The following is a 14,774-nucleotide window of genomic DNA, read 5'->3' on the forward strand; positions in this document are numbered from 1 at the left end:
CTCCGTGTAACTCGGAAGATGGAGATTAATACCACCTTTGCCACTGAATGCCCATCATCTGACACAAAGACTGTTGTGAAATAATCCCAAAGATTGTCCCACACTGCTCCATACTCATATGCTTTCCAGTCTATGAGACAAGACTCAGGTTCAAGTTGTCCAAGTTTCACACTTACACACTGAGCTGAGGAGTGCTATTTGATCATGAAAAACCCTCTTGATATCCATGGACGGGGGAATCAGACAGGTTATGCAATCAGCTTTTGCTTTGTCCTTTGCACAAAAAAAGCCCTATCCCAGATTCCAGAAGCCTGGAGCAATAGATGACGCGCGTGACTTGTCCTTGAGAGAAAATGTGTTGCCACATGCACCGCTCGCCATGTAGGACCTCGTGGCGCAACGGTAGCGCGTCTGACTCCAGATCAGAAGGTTGCGTGTTCAAATCACGTCGAGGTCATGAGCTGTCTGTGTGTGGCGGCTGGTGTTGCTGGCTTTTCCGAGAAGGTTCGTGGGCAGAATTTTAAATTACATCCAATCCCTAGGATGACCATGCATGTTTGTGTCAACCTCTTGACAAAAGATGACAGCGCTCAGGTAACAGCTCACCGACCTAATTACTAGGCAGACATCCTCAGCCTGCTATAACATGTTTCCCCATTCTCGGCCGGCTGTGCGTGCTGAGAAAAGTTAGGGCCTGATAAGGCGTCTTTAGATGCCATCATAATAGAAGATTCAGCTGGTCTGACAGACAGGATCCTAGTTTATCCTAGGTAAGAAATGGAAATGTTTGAAGCTTCAAGTTTCCTTCTAAGGTGAGGGGTTTGTATTTTATTCATCTGTAGATAAGAAGACCTGTGGCAATACCATCTCCTGGTGACCTTCCTGAACATAAGACAATCTCCTAAGAGAAAGTATCCACTGGTAAATTATGGAAATACTTGGCAAGGAGTCAGCAATTTCCAACGTTCTGCTCTTGAGAATTTCTTAATCCAAGCTGGGATTTTTAATCGCTTTGAACAACTTGCGCCAAACGCTCTTCTTCCTAAGCACCAATAGAAGGTAACGCCTGAACAGGGACTTGAACCCTGGACCCTCAGATTAAAAGTCTGATGCTCTACCGACTGAGCTATCCAGGCTCTGCAAAAGGTGCCATCGCTCCCAAAAAGCAGTTGGAGGCATCCTTTCCCAACGCTCGTCCATTGTTTGACACATGTGAAGAAACAAAGCACTTGTGAACCCTTTCAAGTGGTGAGGTTGCCCACCAGAATTTTAAACCTTCACACTGGCTGATAACATGTCCCAGTATTTAAGCCGAGATCAATCGAACCGTTAAGATTTTTGTTTAACTGCCATGTTTTCAACATTTCGTTCCCTACCAAGAGGATTCTGACCATCACATCCAGTGAAAGTTGTTACCAGGATCACTCTTCTGAACAGCCCTGCCTCTAAAGTCTTATCTAGGATAAGTGAATGTCTTATATGCCTATGGTATGTGAATAACTTTAAAGAGATCAGCATTATCGACGAAGGTTGGCCTTCTAGACAAGGAGACCACATGACTCATTTTCAAGTCTACTTTATTTACAAACATGGACTAAAGCCATGGACCCTGAGATCAAAAGACCAGTGCGCTATCGACTGAGAAATACAACCAACTCGGTCAAGATTGGTTTGCAGTCGACACTGTTCATTACATTTTCAACAGTTTTGCACACACACTTTTCCAGCATACTTCCCTGATCAAATGGATCGTCCACTCTGGACCAGACAAAGACATCCGCATCGGCTTTCAGCAATTTATCACTGTATGCTTTCATAGAAAATGGGCACAAGGGAGCTTTCAGTGATGTATTTTCATATATACATATAGATATATTTATATACGTTGAAGTCCAGTGTGTAGTGCAATCTTGGGCATTCGTGGCTCCGTGTAACTCGGAAGATGGAGATTAATACCACCTTTGCAACTGAATGCCCATCATCTGACACAAAGACTGTTGTGAAATAATCCCAAAGATTGTCCCACACTGCTCCATACTCATATGCTTTCCAGTCTATGAGACAAGACTCAGGTTCAAGTTGTCCAAGTTTCACACTCACACACTGAGCTGAGGAGTGCTATTTGATCATGAAAAACCCTCTTGATATCCATGGACGGGGGAATCAGACAGGTTATGCAATCAGCTTTTGCTTTGTCCTTTGCACAAAAAAAGCCCTATCCCAGATTCCAGAAGCCTGGAGCAATAGATGACGCGCGTGACTTGTCCTTGAGAGAAAATGTGCTGCCACATGCACCGCTCGCCATGTAGGACCTCGTGGCGCAACGGTAGCGCGTCTGACTCCAGATCAGAAGGTTGCGTGTTCAAATCACGTCGAGGTCATGAGCTGTCTGTGTGTGGCGGCTGGTGTTGCTGGCTTTTCCGAGAAGGTTCGTAGGCAGAATTTTAAATTACATCCAATCCCTAGGATGACCATGCATGTTTGTGTCAACCTCTTGACAAAAGATGACAGCGCTCAGGTAACAGCTCACCGACCTAATTACTAGGCAGACATCCTCAGCCTGCTATAACATGTTTCCCCATTCTCGGCCGGCTGTGCGTGCTGAGAAAAGTTAGGGCCTGATAAGGCGTCTTTAGATGCCATCATAATAGAAGATTCAGCTGGTCTGACAGACAGGATCCTAGTTTATCCTAGGTAAGAAATGGAAATGTTTGAAGCTTCAAGTTTCCTTCTAAGGTGAGGGGTTTGTATTTTATTCATCTGTAGATAAGAAGACCTGTGGCAATACCATCTCCTGGTGACCTACCTGAACATAAGACAATCTCCTAAGAGAAAGTATCCACTGGTAAATTATGGAAATACTTGGCAAGGAGTCAGCAATTTCCAACGTTCTGCTCTTGAGAATTTCTTAATCCAAGCTGGAATTTTTAATCGCTTTGAACAACTTGCGCCAAACGCTCTTCTTCCTAAGCACCAATAGAAGGTAACGCCTGAACAGGGACTTGAACCCTGGACCCTCAGATTAAAAGTCTGATGCTCTACCGACTGAGCTATCCAGGCTCTGCAAAAGGTGCCATCGCTCCCAAAAAGCAGTTGGAGGCATCCTTTCCCAACGCTCGTCCATTGTTTGACACATGTGAAGAAACAAAGCACTTGTGAACCCTTTCAAGTGGTGAGGTTGGCCACCAGAATTTTAAACCTTCACACTGGCTGATAACATGTCCCAGTATTTAAGCCGAGATCAATCGAACCGTTAAGATTTTTGTTTAACTGCCATGTTTTCAACATTTCGTTCCCTAACAAGAGGATTCTGACCATTACATCCAGTGAAAGTTGTTACCAGGATCACTCTTCTGAACAGCCCTGCCTCTAAAGTCTTATCTAGGATAAGTGAATGTCTTATATGCCTATGGTATGTGAATAACTTTAAAGAGATCAGCATTATCGACGAAGGTTGGCCTTCTAGACAAGGAGACCACATGACTCATTTTCAAGTCTACTTTATTTACAAACATGGACTAAAGCCATGGACCCTGAGATCAAAAGACCAGTGCGCTATCGACTGAGAAATACAACCAACTCGGTCAAGATTGGTTTGCAGTCGACACTGTTCATTACATTTTCAACAGTTTTGCACACACACTTTTCCAGCATACTTCCCTGATCAAATGGATCGTCCACTCTGGACCAGACAAAGACATCCGCATCGGCTTTCAGCAATTTATCACTGTATGCTTTCATAGAAAACGGGCACAAGGGAGCTTTCAGTGATGTATTTTCATATATACATATAGATATATTTATATACGTTGAAGTCCAGTGTGTAGTGCAATCTTGGGCATTCGTGGCTCCGTGTAACTCGGAAGATGGAGATTAATACCACCTTTGCCACTGAATGCCCATCATCTGACACAAAGACTGTTGTGAAATAATCCCAAAGATTGTCCCACACTGCTCCATACTCATATGCTTTCCAGTCTATGAGACAAGACTCAGGTTCAAGTTGTCCAAGTTTCACACTCACACACTGAGCTGAGGAGTGCTATTTGATCATGAAAAACCCTCTTGATATCCATGGACGGGGGAATCAGACAGGTTATGCAATCAGCTTTTGCTTTGTCCTTTGCACAAAAAAAAAACCCTATCCCAGATTCCAGAAGCCTGGAGCAATAGATGACGCGCGTGACTTGTCCTTGAGAGAAAATGTGCTGCCACATGCACCGCTCGCCATGTAGGACCTCGTGGCGCAACGGTAGCGCGTCTGACTCCAGATCAGAAGGTTGCGTGTTCAAATCACGTCGAGGTCATGAGCTGTCTGTGTGTGGCGGCTGGTGTTGCTGGCTTTTCCGAGAAGGTTCGTGGGCAGAATTTTAAATTACATCCAATCCCTAGGATGACCATGCATGTTTGTGTCAACCTCTTGACAAAAGATGACAGCGCTCAGGTAACAGCTCACCGACCTAATTACTAGGCAGACATCCTCAGCCTGCTATAACATGTTTCCCCATTCTCGGCCGGCTGTGCGTGCTGAGAAAAGTTAGGGCCTGATAAGGCGTCTTTAGATGCCATCATAATAGAAGATTTAGCTGGTCTGACAGACAGGATCCTAGTTTATCCTAGGTAAGAAATGGAAATGTTTGAAGCTTCAAGTTTCCTTCCAAGGTGAGGGGTTTGTATTTTATTCATCTGTAGATAAGAAGACCTGTGGCAATACCATCTCCTGGTGACCTACCTGAACATAAGACAATCTCCTAAGAGAAAGTATCCACTGGTAAATTATGGAAATACTTGGCAATGAGTCAGCAATTTCCAACGTTCTGCTCTTGAGAATTTTTTAATCCAAGCTGGGATTTTTAATCGCTTTGAACAACTTGCGCCAAACGCTCTTCTTCCTAAGCACCAATAGAAGGTAACGCCTGAACAGGGACTTGAACCCTGGACCCTCAGATTAAAAGTCTGATGCTCTACCGACTGAGCTATCCAGGCCCTGAAAAAGGTGCCATCGCTCCCAAAAAGCAGTTTGAGGCATCCTTTCCCAACGCTCGTCCATTGTTTGACACATGTGAGGAAACAAAGCACTTGTGAACCCTTTCAAGTGGTGAGGTTGGCCACCAGAATTTTAAACCTTCACACTGGCTGATAACATGTCCCAGTATTTAAGCCGAGATCAATCGAACCGTTAAGATTTTTGTTTAACTGCCATGTTTTCAACATTTCGTTCCCTAACAAGAGGATTCTGACCATCACATCCAGTGAAAGTTGTTACCAGGATCACTCTTCTGAACAGCCCTGCCTCTAAAGTCTTATCTAGGATAAGTGAATGTCTTATATGCCTATGGTATGTGAATAACTTTAAAGAGATCAGCATTATCGACGAAGGTTGGCCTTCTAGACAAGGAGACCACATGACTCATTTTCAAGTCTACTTTATTTACAAACATGGACTAAAGCCATGGACCCTGAGATCAAAAGACCAGTGCGCTATCGACTGAGAAATACAACCAACTCGGTCAAGATTGGTTTGCAGTCGACACTGTTCATTACATTTTCAACAGTTTTGCACACACACTTTTCCAGCATACTTCCCTGATCAAATGGATCGTCCACTCTGGACCAGACAAAGACATCCGCATCGGCTTTCAGCAATTTATCACTGTATGCTTTCATAGAAAACGGGCACAAGGGAGCTTTCAGTGATGTATTTTCATATATACATATAGATATATTTATATACGTTGAAGTCCAGTGTGTAGTGCAATCTTGGGCATTCGTGGCTCCGTGTAACTCGGAAGATGGAGATTAATACCACCTTTGCCACTGAATGCCCATCATCTGACACAAAGACTGTTGTGAAATAATCCCAAAGATTGTCCCACACTGCTCCATACTCATATGCTTTCCAGTCTATGAGACAAGACTCAGGTTCAAGTTGTCCAAGTTTCACACTCACACACTGAGCTGAGGAGTGCTATTTGATCATGAAAAACCCTCTTGATATCCATGGACGGGGGAATCAGACAGGTTATGCAATCAGCTTTTGCTTTGTCCTTTGCACAAAAAAAGCCCTATCCCCGATTCCAGAAGCCTGGAGCAATAGATGACGCGCGTGACTTGTCCTTGAGAGAAAATGTGTTGCCACATGCACCGCTCGCCATGTAGGACCTCGTGGCGCAACGGTAGCGCGTCTGACTCCAGATCAGAAGGTTTGTAACACTTGGATTTAATTAAACCACTAGTTACTTTGCTACGGGGTCGAGAATCAAAATACGGGTTTTTAAACTGCACTTCCGGTATTGCGCAATCCAGACAGGACAAGTAAAGACGCGACACAATAACTATGTATAAACCAAAACAAAGTGTATTAAACCCAACAAACCAACAAACAAACAAACAAGGTGCACCAAAACCAATATATACAAAATATATACAAATAGAAACAATGTGTATGGTGTATGCGGGTGTGTGAGTGCGTGTATGATTGTCCAGAGTTAATGATATTGCAGTGTGTGAAATGATGCACGGGAGAGATTGGCTCGGCCTCACCGGTATCGATGACAAATCCGGGAGCTCGAGCAACGGAACGAGAGGTGAATTGTGAGTGTCTATGAGGAATAATCCAACCGGGGAAAAGTACTCCTTTAGAATCATCAACCAAACTCTCTCTCAAAATAAACAGCGCGCTGGGTAAATCTCTCCGTGTTGAGCCACTTGCCGGTTCCGGCTTTATACCGGCACACGTGACCCGACGCCGCTTCCGGGTTCCCTCGTGCTGCGATCGCGCATGCTCGCGAGAGCTTACCGAGTGACCAACACAGTCAATGGGGACAAATAAAACCAGATCGGGCAAATTTACAAGCACAGGTGAGCCGCATTAGCTCCTTAATCCATTTCCCTGTTTGTTTAAAATGCCCTTTTATGTGGCTGCGCTACATAGACCCCCCCCCAAGCCTCCGGCGTCTGAGGAGAACGTCCGTAAAAGCGCTTTAGATTAACCACGTTCACTGTATCAGTTTTTTGTGGATTGCCCCAAGACACTGTGTAATTGATTGGTCCCTTTTTGTTTTTTATTTCTGCTGGTCCCTCCCACTTGGGCGCTAGCTTGGCAGAAAATCTTTTCGCTGCGGAGGAGAGTGGGTGAGTTTTTATCCAAACTAGATCTCCCGGTTTAAAGTGCGCATCTTTTCTCCGGGCATTGTAGTATCTAGCTTGTTTGGATTGTTGTTGTTTCACTCTTTGTCTCACCTCCTCCGTGATAAGTCGTTGTCGGTCCAGTAATGAGTAGGCTGTGTGATCCGGTGTTGGAGGGTGGTTCATGAGCCTTTCGAGTGGCCCTTTTAGTTGCCGACCCAGTGTGAGTTCTGCAGGCGTCTTTCCAGTAGTTTCCTGTTGGGCTGTATTGATGGCGAATCTGAGCTCTGGTAACCATTGGTCCCAGTTTTGGTGATGGTCCCCGACGTATGAAGCGATCATTGTCTTCAGGGTTCGGTTAACTCGTTCCGTCAGGTTCGTTTGTGGGTGGTAGCTTGTAGTTAGCTTTTGGACGCTTCCCCAGGTTTGGCAGAGGTGTGCCAGCAGCTGAGACGTAAACTGTGGTCCTCGATCGGAAACTAGATATTTGGGGACTCCCCATCTAGTAAAGATTTCCTCTCTTAGCACTTTCACCAGTTTTGGCGTCTTTACATCCCTGAGGGGAAACATCTCCACCCATTTGGTAAAATAATCTACCACCACCAGCAGATATTCATTTTGCCTTTTACTTCGGGGAAAAGGACCCATGATGTCCAATCCCACGGTGTGTCCTGGCTCTGGAACCTCCGTGCTCTGTAGTAGCCCACTAGGTCTAGTGTTTTCTGTTTTATACTGTTGACAGACGCTGCAAGTTCTCACATAGTGCCAGACGTCTTTCCGCACCGTAGGCCACCATGCCACATCTAGTAACCTCAGCAGGGTTTTTAGTTGCCCCAGGTGTCCTCCCAAGGGATTGTCATGATAGTAATGTAAAAAGTTTTTTATTAATGACTGGGGGACAACTAGTTGAAATTTTTCTCCGTGTCTTACCGGTACCCGGCGATATAACGCCCCTTGGTGATGTTCGAACGAGACCCTCTGCTCCCTTGTGCTTCGTGGCTGGTCATTAGAGAGCAGCTTCGTGATGGTGGGGTCCTCATGTTGGGCTTGAGTTATTTCGCACAGGTCGTTTGGTAAGTCGGATGAACATTTAGAGGTTGTGATGGCGAGACATGGAGCGGTGCCCACTTCCAACGGCGGGGGCGCCCGGGATAGCGCATCTGGTCCCAGATTTAAGCAGCCTTTTCTATGATGTACTGTAAAAACGAACTGTTGTAGGCGTAACGTCCATCGGGTGAGACGAGAGCTGGTTTTCGGGCAGTTGAAGGCCCATGACAGGGCGGCATGGTCGGTAAAGACCTCGAAAGCACGACCTTCTAGATAGTGCCTCCATTTTTCTACAGCCCAGACCACGGCCAAACACTCCTTTTCTGATGTGGAGTAATTCTGCTCAGCTCCTCTCAACATTCGTGAGGCGTAAGCTACTGCTCGTTCTCCTTCTGCTGCAGTTTGGGTGAGGATGGCTCCCAGGCCCACTTCGCTGGCGTCGGTGTGCAATTGGAATGGCAGATTTAGGTTCGGTTGTATTAGTACTGGGGGGTTTTGAAGTGCATGTTTGATGACATCCATACTGTTCTGGCATTCTTCGGTCCACTCCCATTTTACTCCCTTCCTTTTTAAATTATTTAATGGAGCTGTTATGTCTGCGAAGTGGGGAATGAACTTGTGATACCAGCCCGCGAGACCCAGAAAACGTTGAAGAGATTTTAAGTCTTGTGGAGGAGGATATTCTGCCACCGCCTTGGTTTTCTCCGGGTCTAACTGCACACCTCCTTCAGAGATGACATGACCGAGGAACTTCAGCCGCCTTTTGAAGAAATGACACTTCTTCATGTTGAGGGAGAGATTGGCTTGGGTGAGTCTGGAAAATACTGCGTTGAGATGCATTCTATGTTGTTCTAGTGATTGTGAGTAAATAATAATGTCATCTATATAGACGAAGCAATACTTTCCTCTTAGATCTGCCAAGACTTTCTCCATCAGTCGTTGGAACGTTGCAGCTGCGTTTCTGAGTCCGTAGGGCATGGACCGGAATTGAAACAGACCTTTGGTAGTGATGAAGGCGGTCTTCTCACAGCTGTCTCTCTCCATCTCCACCTGCCAGTAACCGGATTGCAGATCCAATGTTGAGAACCAGGAGGCGCCATCCAGTGATTCGATGATGTCATGTATTAAAGGCATTGGATATGCATCAGGTTTGGTTTTGCTGTTCAATTTTCTAAAATCCACACAGAAACGGTAAGTCCCATCGGGTTTAGGTACTAAAACAACAGGTGACGACCATGACGAACATGAAGGTTCGATGATGTTGTCCTTCAGCACCTGGTCGACTTGATCTTCTATAATCTTTTTCTTTAAGGGTGATACTCTGTATGCTCTGGATCTAAATGGGGTGTCGTCAGATAAAGTGATTCTGTGTCTCTCTAATGCTGTTTTGCCCAAGATGTTGGAGGTGGTGCGGGGCCAAGCGGCCATTAGTTTCAGCAGCTCCTCTTCGTTGTCGGTGTCCCATGATGTCACCCTTTTTAAGTTTTCCTCCGCACATAGGAGATCATCAGGAGTCACAGGTAAGGCTAGATACAGGTTAGCAGTAGCCGGGAGATGAGGGTGTCTCCATTGAGCAGACTTAGATGGCGCAGAGTGGGGTTGGGACATTATGAAGGGATGATAAGTGACTCCCTCCTTTGTTTTCAGCCCGTACTCCCCGCGTGCGACGTCCAAGGTGGCTCCTGTGGCTTTTAAGAAGTCCAGCCCCACGATCAGAGGGAAAGCCAGGTGAGAGTTGCTCATGACGTAAGTGTCTAGCTCACAGTCGATCGTGTGCCAGTTGTAACGCAGCCTTCTCTGGGTTTGCGCCTGGTGTGTTTTTCCATCAGCCATAACAAACTTCTGAGGAGAAGGAACATCACACCTGACTTCCTGTTCGCAGAGCTGCTTCCATAGATGTTCCCTCATCAGCGTGTAGGAGCTTCCTGTATCGACCACAGCATTCACCTTCCTTCCTTGCACTGTTACTGGAACCAGGAGAAGCGAAGGAGTTGCCAGAGGTTGAGCAATGGAGAGTCCCGCTGCGTGCTTTGAAGGAACTCGCTCACCTGCCTTCTTATGACTCTTTTCCTTGTTGTGCTGGGAGTCCACCTTCTGCCAATAGTCTTTGGAGCTCTTGCAGTCTTTTTCCACCCTAGAACCTATCTTCACCAGCTGTTCCACGGTGTTCACTGTTCCTCTCATACATCCTGCCACTCTTGGGTTGATGTTATTCAGGATTCGCCCCACTAGTTCTTCCTCTGAGATATCAGGCTTCCACTTCATACAGAGGGCGCGGTAGTCATAGGCGAAGTCTCTAAGGCGTTGACTGGGCTGCTGTACCAGAGACCTTAAGTTTTCTTCCACTTCTGTGAGGTAGTCATCAGGTAAGAAAGCCGCCATAAATGCCTGTTTAAAAGACTTCCAGTCCTTCACCTTGCCTTTCTCTGCCTTCCACCAGCTCAGAGCAGGTCCTCGTAGCACCGTGCTGAGGGTTCCTAGCAGTTCTGGGCTGGGCAGTGGTCTGATCTCCAGATAGTTTTCACACTGTTCAATGAAGTTAAGAACATCCGCTGTCTCTGAAGCGTCGCCAAAGGCTGGAAACTCCAGGCGGATGGGTGGTCGGCCATAAAAGGAAGAAGAAGAGGGTGAAACTGAGGAGGAAAGCTGAGCAGAAGCGTGTGGTTGGACACAAGGAGGAATGTCATATGTTTCATGACTGCTTATGTGCTTTACCTTTGCCGTAGATGCTGTGATTGCAGTGCTGGGAGAATGTAGAACAGGAGATTGGGGGGATGCAGGGGTGTAGGCCTTTAACCTTTGGATGGTGGGCGTACTTGTGAGCCGTAGTTTTTTCATCTGGTTTTCCCAGATTACGTCACGTCGCAGAAAACAGTCAGTGACAGCTCTTTCCAGTTTCTCCAGGGCCTCTTGGCAGTAGCGCTCCAGCCCTTCTAAGCTAGCGTCCACTGCGTCCCGAAAACTGGTTTCCCTGTTCAAACTGCTGTTTACGGATTGTCTAAAATCCTGCTCCAACGTGTTCACTTTGTCAGTAAGCGCCCCCATATCCTCCTTGCATTGATTCAGTTCAGTTTGCAATGTATGCACAACATTAATATCAGACACAACATCATCATCATCATCATCATCATGTCTGTCAGATATATATAGTGAACTAATCAATGAGGTTATTTCAGCTGTAGGGTTACGGCGTGTAACAAATGCATCATCTACCTCCTCCAGCACATTATTAGCTACAGCAAGGTCGGCCTGCACGGCACCACTAGCATTAGCATTAGCAATGTTAGCATCCATTTTGTTCTGCCAAGACACACAAAACCGGAAAATACCCGAAAATACCGATTCCCCGTACGTACGGGCCACCACTATGTAACACTTGGATTTAATTAAACCACTAGTTACTTTGCTACGGGGTCGAGAATCAAAATACGGGTTTTTAAACTGCACTTCCGGTATTGCGCAATCCAGACAGGACAAGTAAAGACGCGACACAATAACTATGTATAAACCAAAACAAAGTGTATTAAACCCAACAAACCAACAAACAAACAAACAAGGTGCACCAAAACCAATATATACAAAATATATACAAATAGAAACAATGTGTATGGTGTATGCGGGTGTGTGAGTGCGTGTATGATTGTCCAGAGTTAATGATATTGCAGTGTGTGAAATGATGCACGGGAGAGATTGGCTCGGCCTCACCGGTATCGATGACAAATCCGGGAGCTCGAGCAACGGAACGAGAGGTGAATTGTGAGTGTCTATGAGGAATAATCCAACCGGGGAAAAGTACTCCTTTAGAATCATCAACCAAACTCTCTCTCAAAATAAACAGCGCGCTGGGTAAATCTCTCCGTGTTGAGCCACTTGCCGGTTCCGGCTTTATACCGGCACACGTGACCCGACGCCGCTTCCGGGTTCCCTCGCGCTGCGATCGCGCATGCTCGCGAGAGCTTACCGAGTGACCAACACAGTCAATGGGGACAAATAAAACCAGATCGGGCAAATTTACAAGCACAGGTGAGCCGCATTAGCTCCTTAATCCATTTCCCTGTTTGTTTAAAATGCCCTTTTATGTGGCTGCGCTACAGGTTGCGTGTTCAAATCACGTCGAGGTCATGAGCTGTCTGTGTGTGGCGGCTGGTGTTGCTGGCTTTTCCGAGAAGGTTCGTGGGCAGAATTTTAAATTACATCCAATCCCTAGGATGACCATGCATGTTTGTGTCAACCTCTTGACAAAAGATGACAGCGCTCAGGTAACAGCTCACCGACCTAATTACTAGGCGGACATCCTCAGCCTGCTATAACATGTTTCCCCATTCTCGGCCGGCTGTGCGTGCTGAGAAAAGTTAGGGCCTGATAAGGCGTCTTTAGATGCCATCATAATAGAAGATTTAGCTGGTCTGACAGACAGGATCCTAGTTTATCCTAGGTAAGAAATGGAAATGTTTGAAGCTTCAAGTTTCCTTCCAAGGTGAGGGGTTTGTATTTTATTCATCTGTAGATAAGAAGACCTGTGGCAATACCATCTCCTGGTGACCTACCTGAACATAAGACAATCTCCTAAGAGAAAGTATCCACTGGTAAATTATGGAAATACTTGGCAAGGAGTCAGCAATTTCCAACGTTCTGCTCTTGAGAATTTCTTAATCCAAGCTGGGATTTTTAATCGCTTTGAACAACTTGCGCCAAACGCTCTTCTTCCTAAGCACCAATAGAAGGTAACGCCTGAACAGGGACTTGAACCCTGGACCCTCAGATTAAAAGTCTGATGCTCTACCGACTGAGCTATCCAGGCCCTGAAAAAGGTGCCATCGCTCCCAAAAAGCAGTTTGAGGCATCCTTTCCCAACGCTCGTCCATTGTTTGACACATGTGAAGAAACAAAGCACTTGTGAACCCTTTCAAGTGGTGAGGTTGGCCACCAGAATTTTAAACCTTCACACTGGCTGATAACATGTCCCAGTATTTAAGCCGAGATCAATCGAACCGTTAAGATTTTTGTTTAACTGCCATGTTTTCAACATTTCGTTCCCTAACAAGAGGATTCTGACCATCACATCCAGTGAAAGTTGTTACCAGGATCACTCTTCTGAACAGCCCTGCCTCTAAAGTCTTATCTAGGATAAGTGAATGTCTTATATGCCTATGGTATGTGAATAACTTTAAAGAGATCAGCATTATCGACGAAGGTTGGCCTTCTAGACAAGGAGACCACATGACTCATTTTCAAGTCTACTTTATTTACAAACATGGACTAAAGCCATGGACCCTGAGATCAAAAGACCAGTGCGCTATCGACTGAGAAATACAACCAACTCGGTCAAGATTGGTTTGCAGTCGACACTGTTCATTACATTTTCAACAGTTTTGCACACACACTTTTCCAGCATACTTCCCTGATCAAATGGATCGTCCACTCTGGGCCAGACAAAGACATCCGCATCGGCTTTCAGCAATTTATCACTGTATGCTTTCATAGAAAACGGGCACAAGGGAGCTTTCAGTGATGTATTTTCATATATACATATAGATATATTTATATACGTTGAAGTCCAGTGTGTAGTGCAATCTTGGGCATTCGTGGCTCCGTGTAACTCGGAAGATGGAGATTAATACCACCTTTGCCACTGAATGCCCATCATCTGACACAAAGACTGTTGTGAAATAATCCCAAAGATTGTCCCACACTGCTCCATACTCATATGCTTTCCAGTCTATGAGACAAGACTCAGGTTCAAGTTGTCCAAGTTTCACACTCACACACTGAGCTGAGGAGTGCTATTTGATCATGAAAAACCCTCTTGATATCCATGGACGGGGGAATCAGACAGGTTATGCAATCAGCTTTTGCTTTGTCCTTTGCACAAAAAAAAACCCCTATCCCAGATTCCAGAAGCCTGGAGCAATAGATGACGCGCGTGACTTGTCCTTGAGAGAAAATGTGCTGCCACATGCACCTCTCGCCATGTAGGACCTCGTGGCGCAACGGTAGCGCGTCTGACTCCAGATCAGAAGGTTGCGTGTTCAAATCACGTCGAGGTCATGAGCTGTCTGTGTGTGGCGGCTGGGGTTGCTGGCTTTTCCGAGAAGGTTCGTGGGCAGAATTTTTAATTACATCCAATCCCTAGGATGACCATGCATGTTTGTGTAAACCTCTTGACAAAAGATGACAGCGCTCAGGTAACAGCTCACCGACCTAATTACTAGGCAGACATCCTCAGCCTGCTATAACATGTTTCCCCATTCTCGGCCGGCTGTGCGTGCTGAGAAAAGTTAGGGCCTGATAAGGCGTCTTTAGATGCCATCATAATAGAAGATTTAGCTGGTCTGACAGACAGGATCCTAGTTTATCCTAGGTAAGAAATGGAAATGTTTGAAGCTTCAAGTTTCCTTCCAAGGTGAGGGGTTTGTATTTTATTCATCTGTAGATAAGAAGACCTGTGGCAATACCATCTCCTGGTGACCTACCTGAACATAAGACAATCTCCTAAGAGAAAGTATCCACTGGTAAATTATGGAAATACTTGGCAATGAGTCAGCAATTTCCAACGTTCTGCTCTTGAGAATTTTTTAATCCAAGCTGGGATTTTTAAT

General features: G+C 45.7%; 8 non-coding genes across 8 annotated transcripts; 4 read left to right on the forward strand and 4 right to left on the reverse strand.

The window, feature by feature from the left end:
• The first annotated feature begins 385 nt into the window (after positions 1-385).
• On the forward strand, positions 386-457 carry trnaw-cca (transfer RNA tryptophan (anticodon CCA)). The gene has a single exon. It is a non-coding gene; the product is annotated as a tRNA-Trp (tRNA).
• Positions 458-1,063: 606 nt separating this feature from the next.
• trnak-uuu (transfer RNA lysine (anticodon UUU)) lies at positions 1,064-1,136 on the reverse strand. The gene has a single exon. It is a non-coding gene; the product is annotated as a tRNA-Lys (tRNA).
• A 1,173-nt stretch (positions 1,137-2,309) lies between these two features.
• Positions 2,310-2,381, forward strand: trnaw-cca (transfer RNA tryptophan (anticodon CCA)). The gene has a single exon. It is a non-coding gene; the product is annotated as a tRNA-Trp (tRNA).
• Positions 2,382-2,987: 606 nt separating this feature from the next.
• Positions 2,988-3,060, reverse strand: trnak-uuu (transfer RNA lysine (anticodon UUU)). Its single transcript has one exon. It is a non-coding gene; the product is annotated as a tRNA-Lys (tRNA).
• A 1,175-nt stretch (positions 3,061-4,235) lies between these two features.
• Positions 4,236-4,307, forward strand: trnaw-cca (transfer RNA tryptophan (anticodon CCA)). The gene has a single exon. It is a non-coding gene; the product is annotated as a tRNA-Trp (tRNA).
• Positions 4,308-4,913: 606 nt separating this feature from the next.
• On the reverse strand, positions 4,914-4,986 carry trnak-uuu (transfer RNA lysine (anticodon UUU)). Its single transcript has one exon. It is a non-coding gene; the product is annotated as a tRNA-Lys (tRNA).
• A 7,917-nt stretch (positions 4,987-12,903) lies between these two features.
• trnak-uuu (transfer RNA lysine (anticodon UUU)) lies at positions 12,904-12,976 on the reverse strand. The gene has a single exon. It is a non-coding gene; the product is annotated as a tRNA-Lys (tRNA).
• A 1,175-nt stretch (positions 12,977-14,151) lies between these two features.
• On the forward strand, positions 14,152-14,223 carry trnaw-cca (transfer RNA tryptophan (anticodon CCA)). Its single transcript has one exon. It is a non-coding gene; the product is annotated as a tRNA-Trp (tRNA).
• Positions 14,224-14,774: the final 551 nt, after the last annotated feature.

Source organism: Clarias gariepinus, chromosome 5 (assembly GCF_024256425.1).
Source record: "Clarias gariepinus isolate MV-2021 ecotype Netherlands chromosome 5, CGAR_prim_01v2, whole genome shotgun sequence".
Lineage (NCBI taxonomy): Eukaryota > Metazoa > Chordata > Actinopteri > Siluriformes > Clariidae > Clarias > Clarias gariepinus.